General features: G+C 51.4%; 1 protein-coding gene across 3 annotated transcripts in view; it reads left to right on the top strand.

Moving 5' to 3' along the window:
- LOC135911490 (4-galactosyl-N-acetylglucosaminide 3-alpha-L-fucosyltransferase FUT6-like) overlaps nt 1–26399 on the top strand; it is a 68672-nt gene that overhangs the window by 21340 nt on the left and 20933 nt on the right. The window contains exon 1 of one of the 3 annotated variants that reach the window (XM_065443807.2): nt 15389–15616. The exons of 1 other annotated variant lie outside the window; for it this stretch is intronic. The gene's annotated coding sequence lies outside the window, so the exon portion shown is untranslated. Of the gene's footprint in view, nt 1–15388; nt 15617–22373; nt 23268–26399 lie in introns of those variants that run through there. One more of the 3 variants, XM_065443805.2, reaches the window with a different exon arrangement.

Raw genomic sequence — 26399 nt, 5'->3', positions numbered from 1 at the left:
TATTGTGAGGGCTGATCAGAAAGTCTTGGTACCTATATTTTATTAGCCAAGATAAGGTACATGCGGGTAATTACAAACACACGCACTATTTTACGTATCTTACACTATTTATCCACATAGTCCCCACACCGGTTCAGACCCCCCATTCGTCCCATCGCAGCACTAAATGTCGTCAGTCAGTGACGTACGCGGCCTCCCCGAACGCTCATTGTCATGGAAGTCTTGACGGCCTTTTGCGAACTCACAACACCACCACCTTACACATCTCAAAGCGAGACATCCTCCCCATACGTGGGCTGGGATTTGATGTACAGAGAAAATCGCTGACAGACATATTGTCAAAACTTGTCCTTGCATCATCGATTAAAAAGTTTCTATTGGGACCTTCGCCTCATCCTCGTCATCCGCCTGATAGTTTGAAGGCTCTCAACAAATTTTTGTATGAGAGCGGATTGGACAAGAGACTTTCAAGTGTCTCGGAGGGTGCAATATTTTCACCACTATCTTCATCCTCGTAATCAACGTATTCTCTATTCGGTCTTGCTACACCCTTTCCCCGTGCCCCAACGCCGAGTAGCAGGTCAGAACACTGATTCAGGCCGACCTCACCGATGTTCTCTCATAATAAATGCCTCTCTCACATTTCCCTGTGGATTTCGATGGGTGTTCGTCCCTTGCGCCACAGAAAACGAATCACACTTCGTTGCTCGTACGCCGTGGACCTGTGAAGCACAAGCACATCTTCAACAACTGACAGCACCGCAGCGCCGTGCACCTACCGCCAGGCAAGGCCGGGCAGGTCCAAGAGAAGTCCACCGCTGGGAATGGATATGTTGACTTCGCATTTACAGCCGTAATTTGGCTTTTAAAAAAAATACGGGCAAAGACTTCCTGATTCGCTCTCGTAGGTTGATGATGGTGATGGTGATGATGATGATGATGATGGTGGTGGTAGTAGTGATGATGATAATTATGATGACTGTATCCTTGTCTGCCCTTGCACATGCAAAGCAAAAAACCGCAGTTTCTTGAGACCCAACCGCGCAGCTCGCATGCAGGCGGGATATTAAGATTTCCTTCTGAGGAGAACGTATAAACTGCAGGGCTGAGGTTGTTGTGAATGAGGGTCTGAACTTGGCTCTCAACGACCACATGCGAAACAACGTATAGGCGGTCGCTTACAGAGCCCCCAAGGACTGTTAGAGGAACCAGTAGAGGAGACATCTTGTAAGGTACTTATACGCGACGTACGAGGACATAAGAGAAAAGGGCCGCTCTAACAATAGGTAATTTGTCCCACTAAATGTGCTTCTCGCGCTTATGATACGAGGGCCAGCATAGCGCTGTCACTTCTCTTGACGCAGCGGGGTGCTACAAGTGGCGCATGAAGCAATGGCCTGTTGTCACACTGGCATTAGCCATTCAATTGACCTTCCTAATGGGCCCTTCAGCCACCCTTAGCAGGTAAATTTGTTATATGATGCCGGTCACTCACCTTAGTGAAAGCAAATTGATGCGTAGAGATCAGTGCGGATCTCCTGTTGCAAACACTCCTTGTTCACTGACTGAAAGAGAGATCCGTTCGGATCCCGTCTTCTCGTAACGTTGACGTGTTCTCGGCTCTCGTCTACGGAGCAATCAACAGCATTTACCATGGCTGCGTGCCCTCCATCGCGTCCTTCTTACTTAATTTAGAACAAAGTGAATAGGCTTCCTGTTTTGTCGGTTGTTTTCTTTTCGTATGTTTGCGAACGACGAGATTGCCCACGTTATTTCTTGTATATTTCACACTCTTGTAATCATACAGTGCGACGTGCAGTGACTTTTTCAACGTTTCTATGCTGCCACTACTGCCTTCAACGCACAGGACTGGTACTGAACAAAGTCGCGTACATACACGGTCGCGCACACCATGACTGAAGGGAATAAACTCGGCGGATGACGCCACTCGCTGTTCATTCGAAGGCCGACGGTGTCTTCGCTTTTCTTCAGGACAGCGCAGTCAGCAGTCACGCCCAGCCCCTATAGCTGCCACCGGCATGGCACAATGCCGCGTTGATGAGGATCCCGACCGTTTAAGAGGTGGGCATCCGGTTTCCTTGAGACTGCAGGCAGGGCCGTGTGTTCTTTTTTATGCGAAGCATATTACGAGGGCTCAACCCAGCTCCTCAGGCGCGGCGGTGACCATGAAATCACGTGACACCGTGACGTCACGACAGAGGAGAAGTGGCTTTGGCTCAACTCTTGCAAGACGGGCTGGGTGGGAATCGAACCAGGGTCTCCGGAGTGTGGGACGGAGACGCTACCACTGAGCCACGAGTACAACGCTTCAAAGCGGTACAAAAGCGCCTCTAGTGAATGCGGTGTTGCCTTAGAAACGCGCTGTTTCTAAGGCGTGCGTCTCTTGCTCAGGCGCACATTTCGTTGCCGCGCCGAACGCTGCTTTGCTCGACGCTCACCGCGTCCAATGCGGGGCGCGTAGTCGCTGCCCTGTAGCCCATTGTCTTACACCCCTTGGCGGGTCGACGGGAACGCTGTCGCGTTCCACTCTTGAAGGCGAAGAAGTAATGCATGAGTTGTTTCTTCGTCTAGCCGAACCAAATATAGCCAAGCAACAGCAGTTCACCAGGCTAAACAGTGGTTCAACAACTAAAATAAAGGCTAGTATGCTTCGCATCCTGGGCTTAACCTTACCTAAGCCACAGCCATTTTTTTTTATCCAGACGCGGCGTTTGTAACGAGAAAGGCACGGGAGGCCCCGAATCGTGCGCGAAAGCGTCAATGGTCACGACTCCCTTTAGCGACGCCAAGGCCGCGGGCGACGTACTGCACTCGCAGTCTCGGCGGCGGCGTTCTCGTCGGAAACTGGTTCCAAGACGCGCTCCCCGAAGAGAGCGCTCGGAACGAATTGACACAACGCAAACTTTTTTTTTTCGTTATTATTCCTTTATCTTTCCTCAATGAACCGCAACCACGAAGAAAGAGAAACGGCTATGCCGAAAGGCACAGAAAAGAAGAAAGGAGGCTAATGGCAAGCAGTATATGTAACTCAAGGTCTCGCCACTGAGACCCTGTACACACCAAGAACCACCGCTCATCGTGGCCCGAATTAAACGCGGTATGTATTCAGGCGACGGAGCTGTTGCGGGCCGGTCGTTTGCGTAACCGTGAGTGCAGACCAGGGAAAAGTTAATCGCTGAAACTGCTGAGGAATGTTAAGTAGGGCTCTGGTATTTCCCCCTTAATTGAACTTTCCTCCGCAACCACGGCGGTGGCTTGGTTGGCTGTATACGGCGTCGTGCTACCGAGCACCATCGATGTCGCGGCTTCGAATCCCGCCCGTCGCGGCCGCGTTTAGATCGAGCCGGAATGCAGGAACGCTCGCAACCGTGCTTCGGGCCCATGTCGAAGAACCGCAGGTGGTCGAAGTCACTTCGGAGCCCGCCACTTGATTTATTAAGACGTTGCGCGGACGTGTAAACGTAGCTTGCGCATTTCAAGTCAGCCTTCACAGTTGGACCCTCTTCAGATTCGATAGATCCGGGTTCGACTGTATGCGGAAACTTCTTTGAAAGGAAGTCATTCGGAAACAAGCAGCATCCAAGCGATTAATTGCCTCGGTGTCGTCGCCGAGCTTTCTTCTCGTTCTGCTGAGCTTTCAGTGGTTCGAAAGCGAGAGTTCGGTGCAGGTGAATGGCGCGACGGACGTGACTCTGTGTCAAGACAAGAAAACACGCGGCAATGCGTAATTCAAATGGAACGATCGAACTGCGAGTTTGGTACTTGTTTAGTTTGCGCGCGCGCAGTACACGCACGCATACGTGTGACAGGACGTGTTGCGTGCGGCGACCGAACGCCAATAAATTCTCTACTCGCGTCGCGCAAGGCCCTTCAAGCGGAACAGTTATACGCGAGACCGCATCGCCACATGTATCACAAGCGGCGTGCGTCTTCTAGGAAATGCGTCTGCCTGCGAGCGGGCTTGCGTAAATATGGTGCCAGCGTCCGGCTGCGCGAACAAGGAACCTCCTGCCTGTCGCTTCGGTATACGCGGCGTCTCAATACGGAGCGCCGTACAATCGAGATTTAGAAACTTCCAAGTCATAGCCCTCGCGGGTATTATTTTCCAATATGCGTCAACTTTATATGTGTCGGAGGAAAAAAAACGAAAGGAATTATGTCGAACCTTGACGTAATGATCACGGATATAACGACTCTTCGGATATAACGAAGTTAGTGTAATATGTTAACCTCCTTCCTGTCGCTTCGGTTTACGCAGTGTGTCGACCAATACGGAGCGCCGTACAATGGAGATTTAGAAACCTCGAAGTCATACCCGTCGAGGGTATTATTTTTCAAAATGCGTCGACCATATATGTATTGGAGGAAAAACAAAAACAAAAGGGATTATCTCGAACGTTGACGTAACGACCACGGATATAACGAATCTTCGGATATAACGGAGCTAGGGCGATATGTTAAAGGCCGATATCAGCGTGTGCTGAATATGTGCTTATAACAAATATCGAATGTAATGAAGGCCCTTTCGTGTCTGACGAAAATTTCTTGTAAGGAGGCTCAAGTCTACAGCAACTGCGGATTGAGACACACTGCGGCAGTGATACAAACGTATTGTTGAGCTTAAGCCGCTAATTCTGGCTCTTTCTCCACTGCGCCTACTACACTGTTCTGCGCACGTTACAAGTATCATCACTATACATTGAAACGCGTACAAGTGCAAAGCGACTAGAACGCAATAGCTCGTTTTTCAACTTTGCCTGAATTTTCTTAACACTGGTGTAAATCTGGCTCCATAATGTAGAATTAGGTACACGCCATGCATGCTTGAAAGCTGGCTAGGGAGCTATACTGCTACATTGTACTTCTTTGTGCTTACTATGAACACATGTTCCAAGTGGCTTAGCCCGTTCGAGCTTCAGTTTATGCCGGTGGTAGGTGAACAACGTGGTGGCTGAGTTATAGCTGCAATTAATCAGAAGTCAATCAAGGCGTTCTCTCAATTTTGTGTGCGCATCGCAATGATTGCACCACGGACTCAACTAAGGTGAACTATAACACGACTTCGTGATAAACCCGGTGTCCAATTTCAATTAACTATCATCAAGACTTCATCAGAATCTCATCACATGATCAGCAAAGCAGCTTATGTCTCTGACGAGAAACGACATAGACGGGTTGTCGCGAATGCAACAAAAATTGTTGTAACGGTCCCTGCTCAACCCGCTCCCGTTGCCATAAACCAGACGGCTTTGTGCCCGACAAATAGGCTTGCCTAGACTTTGTCGGATTCGTGTAATAAGAAGAAGAGGAAGAATACGAAGATGAACCCTGTTCCTTACTAGTTTCCTTGTACTTTCATTGTAATAACTAAACCCCCCTTACTCAATGTCCTTTGAGCCTGTAAGATACTTTAAATAAATAAATGAAAATGATGATCAGGTTTATTCGGTGAATCGGTAATCAGAAGCTATGAAGAGGTCTTTCAAAAGCGTCGACAGTTCAGGGTTCTCTGTCTGTGCGATGGCTGCCCACGTGACCTCGTCCATTACTGGAAACTCTTGACAGACAACTCCGGCAGGCTTCCTTATTATCTTGCCTATGTGTTGGGTCAAGGCGGTGGAACCTCATCACGAGTTGAAAGGCGTCGGCTCGTTTTCCGGCGTTTGACCTCGAAACTGTGTCCTTGGCATTTTTGTCACTTTATATCTGGCGCTGTTAATGTCTTCAATAACAAGTTCTCTTAGCCTTCGCAATAATGGTGGTTCAGACATAGAAAAAAAATATTAGAACGAGCACTTCCTTTTACTAAATGTGCATGTCAGCCTTGCATTCGCGTTCCCTCGGGCTCATTTTTCTTTCTTTAGTTATGTGGAAATCTGTCGCTTCATAAAACAACTAAATAAAATATCTGTGGTGAGATGGTACGAGGTACCTGGAAGTCCGGGTTGCGCGCGCTTGCATATCGCATTTATTAAGAATGGTGTAATCATAGATTGGGATGTCTGGCCGTTTCCCAAGTTGCACATGACATAGGGTTAGAAGTGGCCTTATTCTAGCATTCTTTGTGTGTGGCTTTCCACTTGTGTACGCGCAACATTAAGAGGCAGCAACACAACGGTGTGGGTAAAAGGGCAAGCGGGGCTCACTGACGTCCTAGTTGACATGAAGAATGAGAAATTGAGCCGGGCAGGCCGTGTAAGGCATAAGGCAGGTCACAGGGGGACTAATAGAGTCGCAGAACCGGTGCCAAGGGAAGGAAAGCGCGGTCGAAGGCGGCCTTCGAATCCATTAGTTTGATGAAATCGGGGAATTCGCAGTCGTAAGATGGGGTCAGCTGGCGCAAGGCAATTAAGGGTAATAGGAGATAGCTGGGAGTGGCTTTCATGGTGCTGTGGACACAAAATAGGCTCATGGTGGTGATTAGTTTCTAATCGGAACGGCCAACAGCGCCAAATGCGGTTCTTGCGCGTGGGACATGAATTTGCTGTATATATAGCACCTTTTCGGCCACTGTGCATGCTTCGACGGCGGACGAGGTTCTCTGCGGGCTAGTCTCAACCGCCGCTTAGAGTTCAGAGCGCTTTCAGATTATCATGGAACCTTGGCCGAAGTATACCCTTGACTTAAACCTTCATTCAATAAAGCCGACGGGGACCTGGAAATTGTTTCGTTAAATCGAGAACTTCGGTAAATCGAACGCACAAGTAATTTCTTCAAGAGAAAAAAAAATATGTGCTTGCGTACGCACTTATCGCAGACTATACTGCAAACCCGTTGAGCGCGACCCGTTGCAGCTTCGGGAAGCGGCAAAATTGTTAACAGGTCAATGGCGTCTGTTACCTGAACTGAAAGCTGGCATACCTGTACACTTTTCCATTGTTTTACTCACGTTTCCCCCCAAAAAGCTTCGTTAAATCGGGCGAGACAGTGAGTTCACTGCGCTGCTTGAACGTTTTCAACGCATTATGCTCCGTGAACGTGTGTCGGGGAATCGAAAGAAACTTTGCTACATCGAAAATTTTGTTAAATCGAGTTTTTATTCAATCGAGGATTCGCTGCACATTCGCAACGCTACTAAAGCGTATAGGGGTATTACTCAGGCTCGCGCGTGCGCACCTGACCCTTCTCTGGATCGCACAGCGCCGACGGAGCGGCAGTCGCTCCCTAGCACTTTCGCAGCAGCCCTAGCAGTCAGAGCTGTGACCCCTAACCCGCGGTTCGCAGTGAGTTGCGACCACGGCGGGTTCAGGCCAGTGGGGACAGGGTGAGTCTCGACCTAAGGTGTTTATTCACCTTAGAGTACAAATGTTCCAACAGACAACAACAGCAACAACACACACAAATACAGCACAAAACACAACCGCAGCGGCGGAGAATTCCGCACGTCTGGGGTGAAACAAACCGCACAATGTGGGAACCACAAAAGAGGCTGATAAGAGTTCAGCTCACCCAAAAGTGGATCCGCGCTCGGGCCCTGGGGCGGTGAGTCGCACACCAAGGTCCGGGCGCCACAGGGGGACGGCGTGCGGCGGTCTCAGCGGCTGATTTGAGATGCGGCCGTTCGCTAGCTCTTCCGCCGTGAGACAAAGATGCGTCGGGGGAATAGCGCTTCTCCCGAGCGGCGGAGAGGAGTCTGCCCGGTTCCAAGAAAGGGAAAGGAGGGAACGGGGTGCCTTGGCTGCAGCGTCACGGCCAGGCGCGAAGAGCAGCGGGAGCGACGAAAGTGCCCTCTCCCCGCTACCCTCCGCGAGCGAGCACGTGATTATCGCGTGATAACCGCGTGGCCGCTCCGGAGATATCGGGACGCGCGTGCGATCCCCACATCCCCCCCTCCTTAAAATAACCCTTTAGCCGCTAAGAGGCCGCCGTCACCTGAGGCTTTCCTGCGAGAGGGACATGCTACTCCGACAGCAACACGGTTTGAGTCCATGTTGGTGAGGGAGCAGCTCTAGCTGCAGACCGTCGTTGTCGCCGTGGAGGTGGTCGCGAGCCAGGCCGGAACGTAGGAGGATGGTACGGAGCAGCTTGATAGCAGCGGGATGCAGTGGGAGGCAAGAAGGGCGCTGGGTCCGGGTCACCCTGCGTCTCGGCGGCGTCACCTGCCCAGTCGGACGTGCCGGGTCCGTGGTGGCGAAAGGGTCCCTGGATTTTTCTTGGCTGCCTCGATTACGCTGACGCGATCCCCGAACCAGCCTCGAGATGGCGCAGGACAGCTGTCTTTTGGGGTTCCCGGGGTTCGTTGTCCTCCCTCGCGGGTTTCGGCACGCAAGGTCGGCAAAGGCGCGCCGACCCACCCCTGACGATGGCTTGCACCTCGCTGCGCAGCAGGGGTCCACTCTGTCCTTGCGGGCGAAGTCTTTCGCTCGGCCTTGAGGCTGGATGCTTGGTTGCGGGGCTCGCAACTCGGTCGCGGAGCTGTGCGGCGCGGTTCGGCGAATTCTGCGCCGCTGCGACCATTCAGGACCGGAAGTCGTCCGCTGCACCTCTCACCTCGCTGTTAGCCGCCGGAGGATGTTTTCTCGCCGCCTGTTGCCTGCACTGCGCTGCTGACTGCTTGCGGCCTGCTCGTCCCCACCGGCAGTGGAGATGGTCTTTCCTTTTTGCTTGGTGGTTGTTTCACGGCTCCCGACGGGCGGTCTGCTGCTGCGACAATTCTGTTAGCCCCTCTCGCTTCTTCCAAAGAGAAAGCGCGTGCTCGCTCTGGAAGCCTGCATGCTAGACATCGGAGGAGCATTCCGTCCGATATCACGCACAATAAAATAGCCTCCGCGAACCGGACAGAGTTAGTTCTGCCGAGATCGCAAGTTATAATGCCGCACCGGGCTCGAACGTCGAGCCGTGCCACCCGATGCCGCTGCCTGCGGGCGCGGGAGAGCATTCTCCTCGGGCCACTCGTTCCCTCTGTCATAGTAGGGTTTGAGATCGCAGACATGCACCGGTCGGCTGATCGGTCTTAGCTTCAAGTCCGCCAGCCTGTACACGAGCGAAGAGACAGTCTCTCGCACCCGGTACGGTCCTGCCCATTTTGGCGCCAGAGAAGCTGAGAATTTCTTACTGGCGTCGCTCAGGACGTGATTCCGTCTCAACACCAGGTCGCCCACTTTGTACTGAACTTCCCGATGAGAGCGGTCGTACTGCGCTTTCTGCTCGGCACGTGCAGTGCTCAGGTTCCGTCGCGCTTTTCGTAAAGCCTCCGTTACCTTCGCGCGCAGCCCAGTCGCATAATCGGCGCGTGCCGACGAAACAACCAGTTCCGTGCTGCTTCGTTCCTGTAGAGTAAGTTCAACCGGATTCAACAGCTCCCTCCCAAGGTTGAGGGTGGCGGGTGTATACCCAGTCGATCGATTCACTGTCGACCTGATAGCAAATCCAATTTCAGGAAGACAAGCGTCCCACTCATTGTGCGTCCCCGCAAATGCAACTAGCATGTGCTTGATGTTGCGGTTCACACGCTCAGTGGGATTCGCCTGGGCATGGTACGTGGTTGTTCTCCTGTGCTTAATGCCGAGAGCTGCACAAGAGTCCACGAAGAGTTTGGCAGTGAAGTAGGACGCATTGTCCGTTATCAGCTGCTCAGGATAGCCGAATCGTGTAAACACCTCGATCAGCTTTCCCATGATAACGCGTGCCGTCAGCTTCCGCAGGGGGAACAATTCCGCCCACTTGCTGAAATGGTCTGTGACTACGAGAAGGAATCGGTTCCCGCTCGGTGTCCTGGGGTAAGGCCCCATGACGTCACATGCCGCAATTTGCCACGGTGTTCGGCTATTGATCGGCTGCATGAGCCCGGGTGGGCGTCCACCACGCGGCTTCACGCGTTGGCACACGTTACAAGAGCGGGCGTAGCGCATCACCTCCCGCTTCATTCCAGGCCAGGTAGCAAAGCGGCACAACTTTAGATAAGTCTTAGGGCCACTTGCATGCCCGGCGATGCACGTATCGTGAAAGTAGCGTAAAAGTGCTCCTCTCAGCGTGCGTGGAATCACCGCTTTGAAGGACTCGTGTGTATCCTTCTCCGCGGCAATGTATCTCAGCAGGACGCCGTCAGAGTCTAGCAGGTAGGAATCCAACGCGCTCACAGCATTACCAGCTGTTTCAGAGCGCCGCGCACCCACAGCAATACCAGCTGCGTCCATGTGCGCCGCGGCCGCGCCGCCGGGCTCCCGGAGCCCCTCAAACACTTTCTTACAAAATGGATCCTCCCGCTGTGCCTCTAACAGCTCCTTTCTGCCGAACACGCTCCCCACTGAACTGACGCAGTCCAAGTGGTTCACGCTTTCGTCCTGAGAAGGGGGTTCATCCGCCCTTCCTTCGGGACCAGCGCCGTCGAGCATTGTAGCAGTTACTCTGCTCTTCGGCTGAGTCACTGAGGGGTCACGATGGGTATTAATATTACCCCTCCTGACAACCTCAGTCATCGCAGCGGTTAGTCCGCTCACAAGCTCAGTTTCGGGCGAGGTGAGTTGAGTAGTAATATCACTCTTCTCACAGTCAACGGGCGCGCGCGAAAGTGCGTCCGCCACAACGTTGTTCTTTCCTCTCCTGTAGCGAACGGTAATATCGTATCGCTGCAGGAGAAGTGCCCATCGCGCGAGCCGGCCGCTCGGCTCTCCTAAGCGCATAAGCCAAGTTAATGCCATATGATCGGTCTCAATTATGAATGGGACTCCATCAATATAGTAATCAAACTTTTTGAGAGCGAAAATGATCGCCAGACATTCCTTTTCGGTCACGGAGTAATTTTTCTCTGCGGCAGTCAAAGAGCGGCTGGCAAAAGCTACCGGGCGCAAGCTACCTTCGTGCTGTTGGAGCAAAACCGCTCCTAGGCCAAGGTCGCTGGCGTCCGTATGAATGACAAATTCTTTGTTCAAATCAGGTAGCCTTAACTCGGTGGTTTCCACGAGCGCGTTTACGAGGTTGCGCAGTGCCTCCTCTTGCTCGGGACCCCACCTCCACTGCTCACCTTTCCTCAACAGCATTGTCAAGGGGGCTTGCAGTGCCGCGCAGTTTGGGATGAACTGTCGATAGAAATTCGCCAGCCCCAAAAAGCGTCTCAGTCCGCCTATGTCTTCCGGTGACGGGTAGTTCAATAATGCCTGAACCTTGTCATCACACGGTAGAAGGCGTCCGTTATCCAGTTTAAACCCCAGTAGCGTTACTCGGGTTGCCGCAATCTGGGTCTTGGTCGGGTTTAGCGTTATCCCCGCAGACCTCAGACGCTCCAACACGTCCCTGAGATGGCGTAAGTGCCCATCAAAGGTACGCGAGTATACCACAACATCGTCCAGGTAAGCAAGAGCGTGGTGCCACCTTGCGTCACCCAAGACACGGTCCATCAGGCGCTGGTAAGTCGCAGGCGCACCGACAAGTCCGAATGGCATACGGGTAAACTGGAAAAGTCCCCTGTGACAAGTGAAGGCAGTCTTCTCTCGGTCACAGGGATCTACCTCCACCTGAAAGTATCCTCTGCTTGCATCGAGCGTAGTGAAGTACTTCGCTCCGCCAACGTTGGATACGATCGAGGGAATGCTAGGAAGCGGATATGCGTCCTTGCGTGTCACCTCGTTCAGGCGGCGATAGTCAACACAAAGGCGGGGCGTCCCATCCTTTTTAGGAACCAACACCACAGGAAAACCCCATGGGCTGTCCGATCTTTCAACAACGCCTGTATCGAGCAGTTCGTCCAGAGCGCTGTCTAGTGCTTTCCTCTTAGCCAAACTCACCGGCCGAGGATTGCACTTCCACGGAGAGGCGTCACCTGTCTCAATTTTGTGCCTGTATAGCGTAGTGCAACCAGGCCGCTCTGTGAATACGGCATCATATTCAGTCAGAAGCGATGAGAGGCGAGCCTTTTCTTCCCCCGACAAACTGCTTGAGTCGTCCAGCAGCGGGTGGTATCGTTCGCCCCTCACTGCGGCACAGTCTGCCACCGCAGCGGGGGTTATGGGCTTTGCGGGAGGGGAGCAGTTCCCCTCCGCGCCTCTTTTCTCAGTGCGGTTGGCCGGACGGCATTTCGACCCGGCCGCAACCGTTCTGAGGGACCTTTTCGGGCAATCGTTTGTTCGGTCTGCGCGCGAAGCATCATCGAACGAAGTTGTCTCTGACGCTTTTTGAAATGAAACGAAAGGTTTCAGGGTGCCACATGCTCGCTCCCTATATCCTCCGTTGCAGACGTCAATAACAATGCCCGTCTTGGCGAGGAAATCTCTACCAAGAATTATAGGAACCGACAGGCCGGGAAGGTGAGCTAGGCGCTGTCGCCTCACTCGTTTCTCCCACCGCACCACAAGCCTAGCAGCACAGCTCGCGTGTGCCGTGCCGCTGGCCAGTCGGAAGGTCACATTACTCTCTCTCAGTCGGATAGTGCTCCGACGGAGATGTTCACACACCTCGTCGCCAAATAGTGAAGCGCTTGCTCCTGTGTCTAACAGCGCAAAAAACCTGCGCCGGGCGACTGTAACCTCTATGAGCGGGACTGGCGTGTCGCTGGGCAATCCAAAACGACAAGCCAGCGGGGCAAGGAGTTCGTGTGTCTCACTTCGCACCGCTGTAACCGCCGCCGGCCATGCAGCATTGCTCACCGGCGGCCCCGCTCGTTTCCCGAAAGCGCGTGCTCTCGGTTCGCAGGCTGTCTGCAATCCCGGGCGAAGTGCCCCGGCTGGTTGCACCGATAACAGAGGAGAGCCGGCCTTTGACGGGCTTGGCGTCCAGTGCCTCGCGCCGTTTGACCTTTGTTCCTCTGTATCGACTGCTCCCTTGCAGGTACGCTCTGCTCTCGCATCATCGAGCCGGCATATCGACCACGATTCTGCATACCTCGGCCATCGGCAGCGCATGCTGCACGCATGGCATAAGTGTACGGATCGAGAGCCCGGTCAGATAAGCCCCAACCGTTTCTCAGTTGTCCGTCACTGAAAGCAACCACACCATCTCCACCGGAACGAGTGCGAAAAGTGTCCCCGTTCCACGCGCATCGCGGCTCAAGTGCCCTCGACGCTGGGGGTGGAGGTCGGTATGAGCGCAAGGCGAGTATGTCCGCCTGTATGCGCTTTGCCTCCGAGGCCAGCTCATCCAAATCCCTGAACTTGCTGCCTCTTAGGTACGCTGCGAAGGTGGGATGAGCTTGTCGTGTGACTCTCTCCACCTTATCGCAGTTCGGAGCGGTAGGGTCAGCGGTACGATAAAGTTCGTCCATCGCCCTGACGTACTCGAGCAAGGATTCGTCCGGATGCTGAGTACGTAGCTCCAACTCGCGCCGCAGACGACGCTCGTAATCTGCGGGCAGGAATTCCTCGCGTAATCCCGCTCGGAACTCAGCCAGCGTGCTAGACCGGTAGCCAGTAAGCCGGAACCAGCGGGCAGCGTGATCAGTTAACGACACTGGTACGACGCGTTCCAGTATCTCGCCATCGGACAGCCCCGTTGCGCTCTGGTAAGTCAGCACGCGATCGAGGTATTCGTTGACGCTAACTGAATCATGATACCCGCTGTAGGTGGGTAAGTCCACCCTCACTCTCGGTCTAGCAGCGGCGGCAGATGTCAGCAGAGTGTTCTGCACGGCACCTGTCAACCTCTCAATCAAGCGCATCGCATCCTGCAACAGCGCCTGTTGAGGCTCGCTCTGGCCAGTAATGCCTGGCACAGGAGCAGAACGCGTCGAGCAAGTATGCCGCAGTGGCTCCATGCTCTCCGCAAACACTGGCGAAGGGTTCGGCGTAATGTGCCTCACGCCTTCAAGGGTACGAGGCTCGCTCTGGCCAGTAATGCCTGGCACAGGAGCAGAACGCGTCGAGCAAGTATGCCGCAGTGGCTCCATGCTCTCCGCAAACACTGGCGAAGGGTTCGGCGTAATGTGCCTCACGCCTTCAAGGGTACATCCTGCCGGAGAGAGCGCCTCGTGTGTAGCGCTACCCTCTTCGAAGCTTATCAAATTCCCAGGGCTAATGTCCGCCGCCGGGCATGACTGAGCGGTAGCAGTTACCGCCGCTTCGAATTGTTGCCTGTTGGTAGCAACCTGCGACAGCGTATACAACGGCTGTAAATCAGCCCTGTATGCTGCCATGGTTCGTTCGTGAAGTGGCAATCACTCACACAAACAGACTCAACCTGTCACACCTCTGGCCCCACGTTGGGCGCCAAATATAGGGGTATTACTCAGGCTCGCGCGTGCGCACCTGACCCTTCTCTGGATCGCACAGCGCCGACGGAGCGGCAGTCGCTCCCTAGCACTTTCGCAGCAGCCCTAGCAGTCAGAGCTGTGACCCCTAACCCGCGGTTCGCAGTGAGTTGCGACCACGGCGGGTTCAGGCCAGTGGGGACAGGGTGAGTCTCGACCTAAGGTGTTTATTCACCTTAGAGTACAAATGTTCCAACAGACAACAACAGCAACAACACACACAAATACAGCACAAAACACAACCGCAGCGGCGGAGAATTCCGCACGTCTGGGGTGAAACAAACCGCACAATGTGGGAACCACAAAAGAGGCTGATAAGAGTTCAGCTCACCCAAAAGTGGATCCGCGCTCGGGCCCTGGGGCGGTGAGTCGCACACCAAGGTCCGGGCGCCACAGGGGGACGGCGTGCGGCGGTCTCAGCGGCTGATTTGAGATGCGGCCGTTCGCTAGCTCTTCCGCCGTGAGACAAAGATGCGTCGGGGGAATAGCGCTTCTCCCGAGCGGCGGAGAGGAGTCTGCCCGGTTCCAAGAAAGGGAAAGGAGGGAACGGGGTGCCTTGGCTGCAGCGTCACGGCCAGGCGCGAAGAGCAGCGGGAGCGACGAAAGTGCCCTCTCCCCGCTACCCTCCGCGAGCGAGCACGTGATTATCGCGTGATAACCGCGTGGCCGCTCCGGAGATATCGGGACGCGCGTGCGATCCCCACAAGCGCTGACGACTTCCTTGAAGGCGACTGCATGGCACAACCGGCAGTGGCAGCGTGGGCGAACATGTATCAGCGAGTGTGTTCACACTGGCTCCCTCTTTTCTTGTTATCGTTATTTCCCTTTCCCCAAATGTAGGGTAGACAATCGGGGCCGAGCGTGTTGAACCTCCTCACCTCACGTTCTCCTTGCTCTCTTGCTGCATCTGTCGTTTGTTCACTCTTAATGAGCGTCGTGAACGTGCCGCCCACAGAACGTAGATGAGAAAACTAAAGTGAAGGGGGAGAAGGGAGAGAGTGAAATAAATGGTGAAAGGAGGAGAGGACGGGAGGGGGAAATCGAAACTGCGCTTTCGCGCGCGCGCGCCTGCTTGGCGGATCACATTACTCTCCCGACTGAGAAGCGAAAGAGCCGCTTCGCTCGGTCGCTTACTCGTTGTAAGAAGGTGCCACGGCAGGCTTCGGTCGTCGTCAAGTCACCTGACAGGTGCTTGTAACGCTATCGACGTATTGATGCCGACGGCGGCGGCGCTCGACGGGCGGTTGGATCTGGTTTGGCGTCCGCTTCAGGTGTCTTCTTCGCTCAAGTGCTTGCGCTGCCAGTGGGCTTGGAAGTGACAGGTTGTGTGTGAGTGCTGGGTTGGAACGCCGTTGTCTTTTGCGGTTGGTTGGCGTCGGCGTGCTGAGAAGCAGACTCGGCGGAGTGCAACTGCTCGTGGTAAGAATTGGCGACGGAATGTTTTTTTGCGTTCTCTTTCCGTCATATACTTAGCGCTTGGTGAGAGTGGTGGTTAGTGAGCAGGGGTCGCCTGATCAATCGATCACTTTCGAGGAATGGTTTTTCACTTTTGCGTGATTCAAGACTCAGCGTGACACCCCGACGTACAGGGACGGGCGTAAGCTGTCACTGCTTGACTGATGGGGTCTTACGTTGCGAGGCGATTCAGCGACTTATAGAGAAAATGTGCGGAATATAACCAACCCTTACATATAGCTTTCATTGATTACGAGAAAGCGTTTGATTCAGTCGAAACATCAGCAGTCATGGAGGCATTACGGAATCAGGGTGTAGATGAGCCATATGTAAAAATACTGGAAGATATCTATAGCGGCGGCTCGACAGCCACCGTAGTCCTCCACAAAGAAAGCAATAAAATCCCAATAAAGAAAGGCGTCAGACAGGGAGATACGATCTCTCCAATGCTATTCACCGCATGTTTACAGGAGGTATTCAGAGACCTGGAGTGGGAAGAATGGGGGATAAAAGTTGATGGAGAATACCTTAGCAACTTGCGATTCGCTGATGGTATTGCCTTGCTTAGTAACTCGATCAGGAGACCAATTGCAATGCATGCTCACTGACCTGGAGAGGCAAAGCAGAAGGGTGGGTCTGAAAATTAACCTGCAGAAAACTAAAGTAATGTTTAACAGTCTCGGAAGAGAACATCAGTTTACGATAGGTAGCGAGGCACTCGAAGTGGTAAGGGAATACACCTACTTAGGGCAGGTAGTGACCGCAGATCCGGACCATGAGACTGAAATAATCCGAAGAATAAGAATGGGCTGGGGTGCGTTTGGCAGGCATTCTCAGATCATGAACAGCAGGTTGCCATTATCCCTCAAGAGAAAAGTGTATAGCAACTGTGTCTTACCAGTACTCACCTACGGGGCAGAAACATGGAGGCTTACGAAAAGGGTTCTACTTAAATTGAGGACGACGCAATGAGCTACAGAAAGAAGAAGTATGATGAGTGTAACGTTAAGAGATAAGAAAAGAGCAGATTGGGTGATTGAACAAACGCTAGTTAATGACACCTTAGTTGAAATCAAGAAGAAATGGGCATGGGCAGGACATGTAATGAGGAGGGAAGATAACCGATGGTCATTAAGGGTTACGGACTGGATTCAAAGCAGGGGGTGGCAGACAGTTAGATGAGTAAGACGTTTGCAGGGACAACATGGCCACAATTAGCACATGACCGGGGTGGTTGGAGAAGTGGGGGAGAGGCATTTGCCCTGCAGTGGGCATAGCCGGGATGATGATGACGACGACGAATGTGATGGCAGTGCCGCCGCAACTTCGTGACGTCACGTTCTGCAGGTTGTTTATAGGTAGCGCGCCGTGTACCCGCAGTTCGTCACGCAGGTGGTGCCGGATTGGATCGCGCTTTCGCCGCGTTTAAATTTATGTAGGCACTGCTTTCGTATTCCTGTCTGAAATGTTTACTACACAATCGAGAAAACGAACTAATGGAAAGAGTTCATTTCGCAAAGACGGTATGTGTATGTGGGCAGTTAAGAAGTTTGCAGGGACAACATGGCCACAATTAGTACATGACCGGGCTAGTTGGAGAAGTATGGGAGAGGCCTTTGCCCTGAAGTGGGCGTAACCAGGCTGATGATGATGATCATGACGATGATGATGATGTGGACAGTCTTCGCACATCCAAAACAGTTTGAGGACGGCTGGCGATGCGACATGAGTTGTGATCGTCAGCCGATCTTTATGTCCACTGCAGGGCGAAGATATCTTCCAACGATCTCCAATCACCCCTGGCCTGCGAGAGCTGACCCCCCATTCTGTGCCTGCGAATTTTCTGATTGGATCATACCACACAGTTTTCTGCCTTCCTCGACTGCGCTTCCCTTCCCCTTAGCAGCCATCCTGTAGCTGTAATGGCCCACCGGTTATCTGCCCTGTACGCGTTGCGTGGCCTGTCCAGCTCCATTTTATCTCTCTTAATGTCACCTATAATATCGGCTATCCCCTTGTGCTCTGCAATGCACATCTCAGTCTTCCGGTGTCAATATTACGCCGATAATTTTTCGTCATGTGACTCGTTGCACGTTCTCCAGCTTCTCGAACTTCTTTGATACCCTCTAAATTTTCTGCCGCATACGTTATCGTCCCGGTGGAGTGCAGTGATTGTACACTTTGTCCACCGTACTAAAAATGTCCGTTGAAAATGGCTAACAGGTTAGATAATTTCTCTTGTCATTCTCACGTACTGCTATAAATATGTGCCTACACCTCATACCTAGCCGGACCTTGCGGGCACAGCGTTTTTTCCTCGCCATTCGCTTAGCGCGCGTGATCTTTGAAGACGGCCGTGGCAGCCAAGGAGGTTAAAGTTTTTCTTTAACCTCCTTGGTGGCAGCCGAGCCTTTCTTACTTCCTTCTTCTTTATCGAGTATTTCTCGGACCACGCAGACAGTGACTCGCGAGCCTCTTTCGACAAGTCGCAACGGCTATATGTAAGAAACGTGCGCTGTGGCCTTGGCGCTGGCGCCGAAGAGTGGTTGCGAATGCGTGAGCTTGGCTCGCACTCTTTTCTTTATTTATTTTATGAGTGAGATGAAAGAGAGAGAGAGATCTTAGTTTACACAATGCCAGCGTCGCCTACGTGCATAGTGAAAGCAACGAAGGATGGCCAAAACGCGACAAAGGCAGTACGTGGCACAAATATTTTCGTAGTTTTGGAAACTCGCTAACACGATCCTCGCACGTGAAAGAATGACACTTGGCAAGCGTATCAAGGTTGGAAAGCGGTTAGAAACACTTCAATTTCATACTAATGTGCCGGATCTGGCCCCATCGAGATCGTGACGTCAAGACACAAAGCAAAATTTGTTTGCTGTGGTGTTGGGCTGCTAAGCACGAGGTCGCGGGATCGAATCCCGGCCGCGGCGGCCGCATTTCGATGGGGGCCAAATGCGAAAACACCCGGGTACTTACACTTAGGTGCATGTTAAAGTATCCCAGGTGGTCGAAATTTCCGGAGTCCTCCACTACGTCGTGCCTCGTAACCAGAAAGTGGTTTTGGCACGTAAAACCCCATAATTTAATTTTTTTTATTTGCGTTGTGGATAGCAGTCAGTGTATATAATGGGGACGTTTAGATATTGCGCTTCCCAAACCGCATTGGGCTCTGAAAGGGCACTTTACGTACCCTAAGCTCCACGCACCGATCCGTTACTGTTTGCTTTCTTTTGAATATACCTTTCTTCTTTCTTTTTCTTGCATTCGTATGTAAACCCGGCGATTTGCGTCTCCAAAATGTTAGTTGCGCGAAATGCGAAGCTCCCTATTAGGGAGCTTTAGTTAGTTCCTCTTTAGCCCGAAGTTAATGGGCGCGCAAACTGCCGGGCGTACAAAACAACGCAGAAGGGTATACAAAAGAACTCGGAAGGAGTGCAGTAGAACAGAAGCTGGGCGCGGGGTTTTGGGCACGTCAAGATTCTTGGCCACTTAACTTTATTTGCCCTAAAGACCCCTGTTGGGGCGGGTAACCACCCCTCAATCAATCAATATTGGGATCAATGAAATAATATATATGTACACGCACATGTAAACGCATATGTAAACGCACGCATGTGTGTGTGTGTGTGTTTGTTTTGCACATAGATGTTCAATTCCAATATTGCTCAATAGGGCTCAATAATACTGAATATTATTCGACAACAAATCGACAGCATTTAGTCAGTGACTTTATACTGCGGTGAAGTGTTCCACAAAGTTACTGTTGAGTTATTGTTGTGTACGTTCAGTAACGCTTGAGACATTATCGAAAGCATATTGAGTCAACACTTTTTCGCCAATCTGTCAACATTTCAATATTCATTTTATGTGAGGGAGTGCGCTATTTCGAAAACTATTAATGCGGTGCCCGTAAAAACAAGTGAAGATAAACGAGGGTGCTGTATACGCGTGTATTATGGCAGCTCTGGCGTACGGCAATCGCAAAGTTTAGAAACGGAGCAACCCACTGTGTCGTGAACTCATGACGGCGCCTAAAGAATAAATAAATTATATATTCTTCTTCCTCGAACTTCTTTGAGTGCCTTTAACATGCAACTGCGATGCAAAATGTGCACGTTTCGATATACCCGGCGTACGTGTCACATCGCGTGTCGTCTCGCGCGATATACGACGCGTTTATGGGGCTTTTCTTTTTCCCTTGCATGCTATAGCAAGCACTGGCATAGTGTCGGAATGGCACTACTCATAATTCCGTGCAATAAATAAGAAGAAAAAAAGCCCTGGCCTGACTCATTAGTAGAGTAGCTGACTCCCACTTAGCGGACCAGGGCTCATGCCCGGCGGGAACAGTTTTTTTTTTTTTTTCTCATTCCCGGCGATAGCTGCCACGGACACCGGCTGAGGCGGACACCATCGCCTACCGAAACAGCTACTGAAATGAGCCGATAACAGCTTACGCTGTAACAAAGAATGACCAGTCGAAAATGTAACGTCATGTGCTGGTTTTAAACGCCGGTGCAGTTTTGGAAGAAGGGAAGGAGACAATAAGTAGGTCGTGCACGAGAATGGGATCAATGCGAAGGACGCTGTTGACGATGCAGCCGACAGAGGCAGCAGCCATGCATAGCATTCAGAATCACGTCAGCCTTGAGGTTCGGAATACAGACCAAGTGCGGGCGCAGATGCCTTGCGAGCCAGCGTCTACTTAATAGGCGCCAGCCTAACGAGTCGTGCCGAGAAACTTAATCGAAGGGAAACGAGCCGATACGCGAGTTATATTCGTTTGGGTAGTGATCAAGTGTGCTCACGTCAAGCGTGACGGCCACTTTACCTTTCTTTGCCGGCGCGGGAAAAAACTCGGGACGGATACACGGAAGTGGTGCACGTAAGCCCTCTGCCGTTTCCTGTATTTCGTTCGTGTTAATAAGTATTAGTTTCGTTGATACTCTATTCCAACAAAGTGACCATTAAGAGGAAAAAATAATTGAGTTGTAGTAGCAAACTATCCTTCTGCAATACAAGAAAAGCCTGTGTTATCTTGACGTCTGGCTTAATAAGCCAGACGCTGCCTCGGAAGTTTTCGCGCCAGTGCTCTGTGACGTCATCAAATTGGACGGAACTTGCTTAAGTTGTTATAGATAAAAATGGACTACATTGTATTTTAGAAGGGCCGAAGGCAGAACATAGTGAGTTTTGAGAACTTTCACTGGGGTCGCAGAGACCAAAATACGAAATAGCGGTTTGAAATTTATGACCTTGTGTAACGAACCGGCGTCAGGGTTTCGGCGGGAAGTTCGAAGTTTTAAGTTTGACCTCCATTTTCTCCTTTCAACTCAAAATTAACACAGATAGAGTTCTGAAATAATACTTTATCAGTCTAGTCTGATGTACTGTCTCTATGTAGCGTCCCTTTAAAGAGATTAGAGGAGGAGGTTGGGGGACTGGCATAACGTAAAGCTATGCCAATCTCATTTTGTTCCGAGTCCTTCATTAGCCTTCCAGATAGGTGAAAATGCCTCGGGCTTATCCCACATGGGCGACGTCCGAGCCATTCTGACCTCTCATGACGGTATAATGGCGTATTTGGAATTAAAATAAACTGATTTGAATAGGCTTAATGTTACCCCGGCTCAAGCGCACATTGGCAGCGCAAGTTCAGGTATAGGCGAAAGCCCATTTTGGCATGTGTGCCCCCTGCCGGTGACACTGTGCCCGTACAAAAGCGAGAAGAAAGGGGCACTAAGTTTATCGCTCAAGTCATTGTGTTACAAATTGGTTGCGTAGTGTGTTGATTGGCTAGGTCTGCCAAAAAAGGCGGGCACTTGGGAACGCTTAGACGCTAGTATTTTTGTCCGGCGCAGCGCTCACTCGTAGTCACCCCTCACTTCTCGTAGTCACCCCTCACTTCTCGTAATCACCCCTCACTTCTCGCTCACGCCCGAGAAATGAGAGTGAGCGTACTTGTGAGGTGAGCGCGCCGACGTTGATTTGATTAAGCGACGTCAATGCTATCGCATTAACCGACGTGCTGATCGGGAGACAGAGCTGCGTGTGCAAATGACAGCAGACGAGCCGCTTGACGAGGAGCGATTGCGGCGATTGTGAAAGCGATCCGCCAACACAAGCGGGCCTGCCAAGGAAGGACACGAGGCACGGAGCGCGTACTACCCTTTGCTATGGGGCGAGGGCGAGACTCATGTCTCGGTAGTTCCGTGCACCACTGCGGAAGTTACGGAGACCCCCGGCCAATCGATCAGTCGGTTTTGTTTCGCTTTCCGTACTAGTGAATCTGAGGTTGGCAAGACAGAAATTAAGTCTCGACGACTGTTTGACGAGCCTCACGAACTCAACGTCTGAAACAGGAGGGCTGACACAGCTAAAGCGTATCCTTCCGCGCTTTGTTTCCCGTGCAAGCGTTTGTGCAAGCCTCGCGGCATTGTTCCCGCTGCACGGAACTAATGAGGCAATGTACGGTTGTACGTCCACTACGTGCGCCGTGCGCGTACGTACTTCGCACCGCCGTCTCCTCGCCGCTGTCGGCCGGGAGGGCTGTTCTGTGAAGAGAGAAAGAAACAGAGGTTCGGCGAGAGGGGAGAAAGGCCGTTGTCTGGCCTCGCGTGTGGCGGCAACGCGCGCCGCGACTATCCAAGCCAAGCCGCAGCGCTAGCGCCCTCTCTCTCACCCCCTTCCTCGCGTTTTCACACACCGTCCGAAGTCACGTTGCGGCGTCCCACAATCCTACTTGGAACGCGCGCGGCGCGGAAGCCGTGCAAGCAGCGTGCTGGCTCAAAGCTTCCGCGCGCCCAACTCTCCGTGTTCATACCGCTTCGACGTTCTACCGTACTACAGCTATATACAGCCCCTGGTCCCCAAGCGTTCAAGCGTTCTCGTTTCGAACGGCGCAAGCTTTCCTGGTTTCTCGATTACCCGATGTGAAACGTCCCAGCTGATGACAGTGGCGGCCACTGCAGCTGCTTTCTTCTCCCTGTTGCTGCTAGACTGGGACGATCGAGCTGAATAACCCCACCACTCCTGCCACCCCATCGTCTCCACTTTCTCGTCTGTATCTTGCCGGACAGGGCAAGCTCGCGAGGAACGGGACAGCGATGACCCACTGCAACAGACGTGGCTTTCTGAGCGGTTCCGGATTTGAAACGGCAACACGTGATAGCTGATGCGGCCACCCCCTGGAAGCTACGCAGATCGATTTTACGTAGTTTCAGCAGCCCGGCAACAGTGATTACGCCACGTTTAGCTTGGCTCTTGCAAGGCAGTTGGCGATCAAGGCCTGTGCTACACACTTTGTATAAAAACCAGCTCTTTCATCGGCGGTTGTCACCAGTGACCTCCGGGCTTTTCGCGGCTTTCCTGATCGTTGCTAATCGCGCGGCCGTCTACTACAAGTCATCGGAGGAAAGCGTGACAAGGCGGGCCTGTTTCGCTACGCCAGTTGCCGTTTTCAAGTTGAACGCATTTCGCCGGCGTCGTGCTTCGTCGCCCGTGTGGTGCTTCAAGGAGCGTTGAGCTGCTTGCCGCCTTCTCGTTTTGCCCGGTCCCTCGCTGTCAATTGTCGCGCGAGCGGCTTTTCAAGGGCGGCTCCGCTCAACCGGTAAGTGTCCCGTGCTTCTCAGCTCGAAGTGGCATTGTTTTGCCCATGTCTTCTTCACTGCCGTTGACCTAATATGCCAGGTGTTCTTTAGCAGCCGCCTGTGGCTGATTGCGCTGTATTCCATTCTTTGATCGTGATTGCTGGATGTAGAAATCGAAAGGCTTACTTTGACTGAGAACGGAATTTCGATTGTTAAACTCTTAAAGCTAATCACTTTGGAGATAACATTTCGGGGAAAGAAAGAATGAGAGGTGAAACAGCTCGGAATCATTCCAAAAGTGTTGAAGTTGTATATAAGAAGCCCACTAAAATGTCGCAGCGCATACAATTTACACATTCAAGGAGGACCTGCATGCTTCATTGCAACAAAATAAATTTAAGAAAGTAAGAAAGACAACAAAATGCTGGCAAACAAACGAACACGGAGAAGAAATGGGACCACAATAGATATTAGAAGTATTGAGCGACATGGCTTCGTGTTAACATTTCCGCGTTCCTTTGCAACTTCAGATGAAGGTTACGCTTAGCACGTGAGCCCTCAACGCAGCGATAACCGTAGATAACAGGGTACAAAGATTGCATGAGGAAATGAGAGGGAAACATGCCACGTTCTTATCGTGTATCGATCGTTATCTGGCCGTGAAACGCGAGTACAACAATGGGGACAATGTAGGGGCTTCGACTACCGGCAACGCGAACGCCACAGAGCGCGTAGGTTCCGGCTATACGAGGTATGCACTGACGTCATCGAGTTCGCCATATTGTAGTACAGCGAGCACGGTGAAAGCCTATGTGTTCTCTAACTCCGCTTATCTCCAGCAGCACAGTGGACGCTGTGAATAGTAACGGTATGGTGTACGTGACGTCACTTGAATACTCCCTATAGCGTTGCCTGCGGGACTGGTGCCTTTCTCGCAGCATTTCCCGACAAATATTACCAGATACAATTCCGGCGGTCTGCAGAAATCAGTTTCCTGCAATATACTAGAGCCATGACCTACCATGGGAATGATGGGAATTGCGTGGATTTGTCTGATCTTCGTGCTCGTGGATTCAGACGTTCTTGTGGTTGTGTTTGTTACGCTTGGTATATCTTCATTGCCGTAAATTGCAGAGCAATCTATACTCTTCGAAGTGCAAAAGACGCTGCGAACAGGCGCACATCGCTACTAATTGCAAACGATCGAGCTTGTCGAGGTGGCCAAATCGAAACGCGCCAGGCGTCTCAAGGCACTTGCATGCCCCCAATAAATTCATAAGGGCATTTCGCATCGCCTGTCGATTCATGCGTCCGTGGCGTAATGGTTTCAATATTGGCCGTTTCTTCTATACATAGTATGCACGTGACGTCACATCCGCTGCTGTCGTCTGCTTCCGCTACATTCCGCCATCTTGGGGAACCTTATCAACAGGCAAGCGCATAAACCTATAAGTTCCCCAACATGGCGCCGCCGTAAACCGGAAGTCGCGGAGTATCCTTGAATGACGTTTGTGTATACCATGTATAGTGGTCCTGTGCAGGAATCCTGCCGTCGGACAATTTTCATAATGTCTATCGAATCGTTTATTACGCTGTACGTTGTCGAAAATGACGACTGCACTAGGTCACAAGGCCGTTTGAGGCCAGAAGGACGACGTTTAGGCAAATCCATGTACTTCCCATAATTCCCATGCTGGTACAGCCGCTACCACTGCAGCTCCCGTAGACACTAGCGCCAGATTTCACTCTAGTAATTAATGTATGAAACTCCATGGTTGAAATGGCGAGGGTAGCACATACATCTGCATTCGTCTAATCTATATGCTCGTACAATGTCTTCACACGCCGTTGTGCATGTACTACACGCTACTGAAATTTCGGAGCAGTGATAGTTTTCTTAACACTGCAAGACTACTAGTAAGCATCGGCACTCTTGCCTATTATTGCTTATTATTGCATTTACTACTCAATTTGCTATCGAATAGCATCAATTAGGAAAGCTATAAACCGTTTGAAGCCAGAAGGACAAATCTTAGCCAAGCACGTCCACGTTGGATGAACTGTCGTGCATAAATCTACTGTTTGCCAATAGCGCTAGAGTTTCCCCTGATAACCTTTGCGAGGAACTCTTGTGCCCTGTAGTAGTATTATCGAGCTATGCGTCGCGTTTTTATCAAAAGGGTGTCGGCATCGCTCTACGACGAAGACCATTGCCACTAGTGCGGTTATTTCATACAGCAACTTCCACGAACTTAATGGCGACGAATCATCGGCATGTCCATACAATGGGTTCCATTCAAAGCGCTGAATTTATTCTTTGGAGTGTAAGAAACCTTGAAGCAGCGCTTTGACGTTTGAATCCTTAATTTTAATAATTAAGGGATAATAAATGTCATCAAGAAGAGCGAAACATCGGTATGACCACACTGCGGTCATAAGTGATTGGTTGGTTTCTTTCTTTGTTAAAGTGGGGCTTTCTTTATATATGCCAGCTGACTTTCTGTAGACCATAACTTTTTTTTGTTTAAATCGCCTGTGGCAGATAAATAATTTTAGTCACTGAGCTGGATAACTCACAGAGGTAGACATTACTTACGTGTTAAATCGAAACGCGTAATCGAGCAAACAACAACAAAAAATGACTACTTAGCTATTAAATTATTTGCTTTACGCTACATCTTGAAGATTACGAATTGTGGCCGGTGATTTGGCAAGGACTATTGCTGTGTGCCTGCGCCACGAAACTTGTTTGAAGCAAGGTCCCGCGATCATACGTAGACTTTGTTATGCGGTTTCCATTGACTGTAGAAATCGCGAAAGTTTAGCGTAGTAGTGTCACTAAATTCAGATTACATTAGGCATTCGTTCTTAAAACATTATTCTTCCTATTCAAAACAGTTTTCTTTTTTTTCTTCTTTCTTGTCGGGAGTGTGCCGAAAGCTGTCGAGTGGTTGAAATTGTGGAGCCTTAAGGACAGTAATCGCTGCGGCAAAAGTCATATTCGATGACAAATGAACTTCGACAAGGTTAATATCGTCGCAAACAGCAGCAGCCTATCTTAGGTCCACTGCAGCACGAAGGCTTCTCCCAGCGATCTCCAATTAACCCTTGTTTTGTGTAAGCCAACTCCACTAACGGTCTGCAAATTTGAC

The sequence above is a fragment of the Dermacentor albipictus genome, chromosome 10 (genome assembly GCF_038994185.2).
Source record: "Dermacentor albipictus isolate Rhodes 1998 colony chromosome 10, USDA_Dalb.pri_finalv2, whole genome shotgun sequence".
In the NCBI taxonomy this organism is placed as follows: domain Eukaryota; kingdom Metazoa; phylum Arthropoda; class Arachnida; order Ixodida; family Ixodidae; genus Dermacentor; species Dermacentor albipictus.
This window is presented reverse-complemented; position numbering and strand designations above follow the sequence as displayed.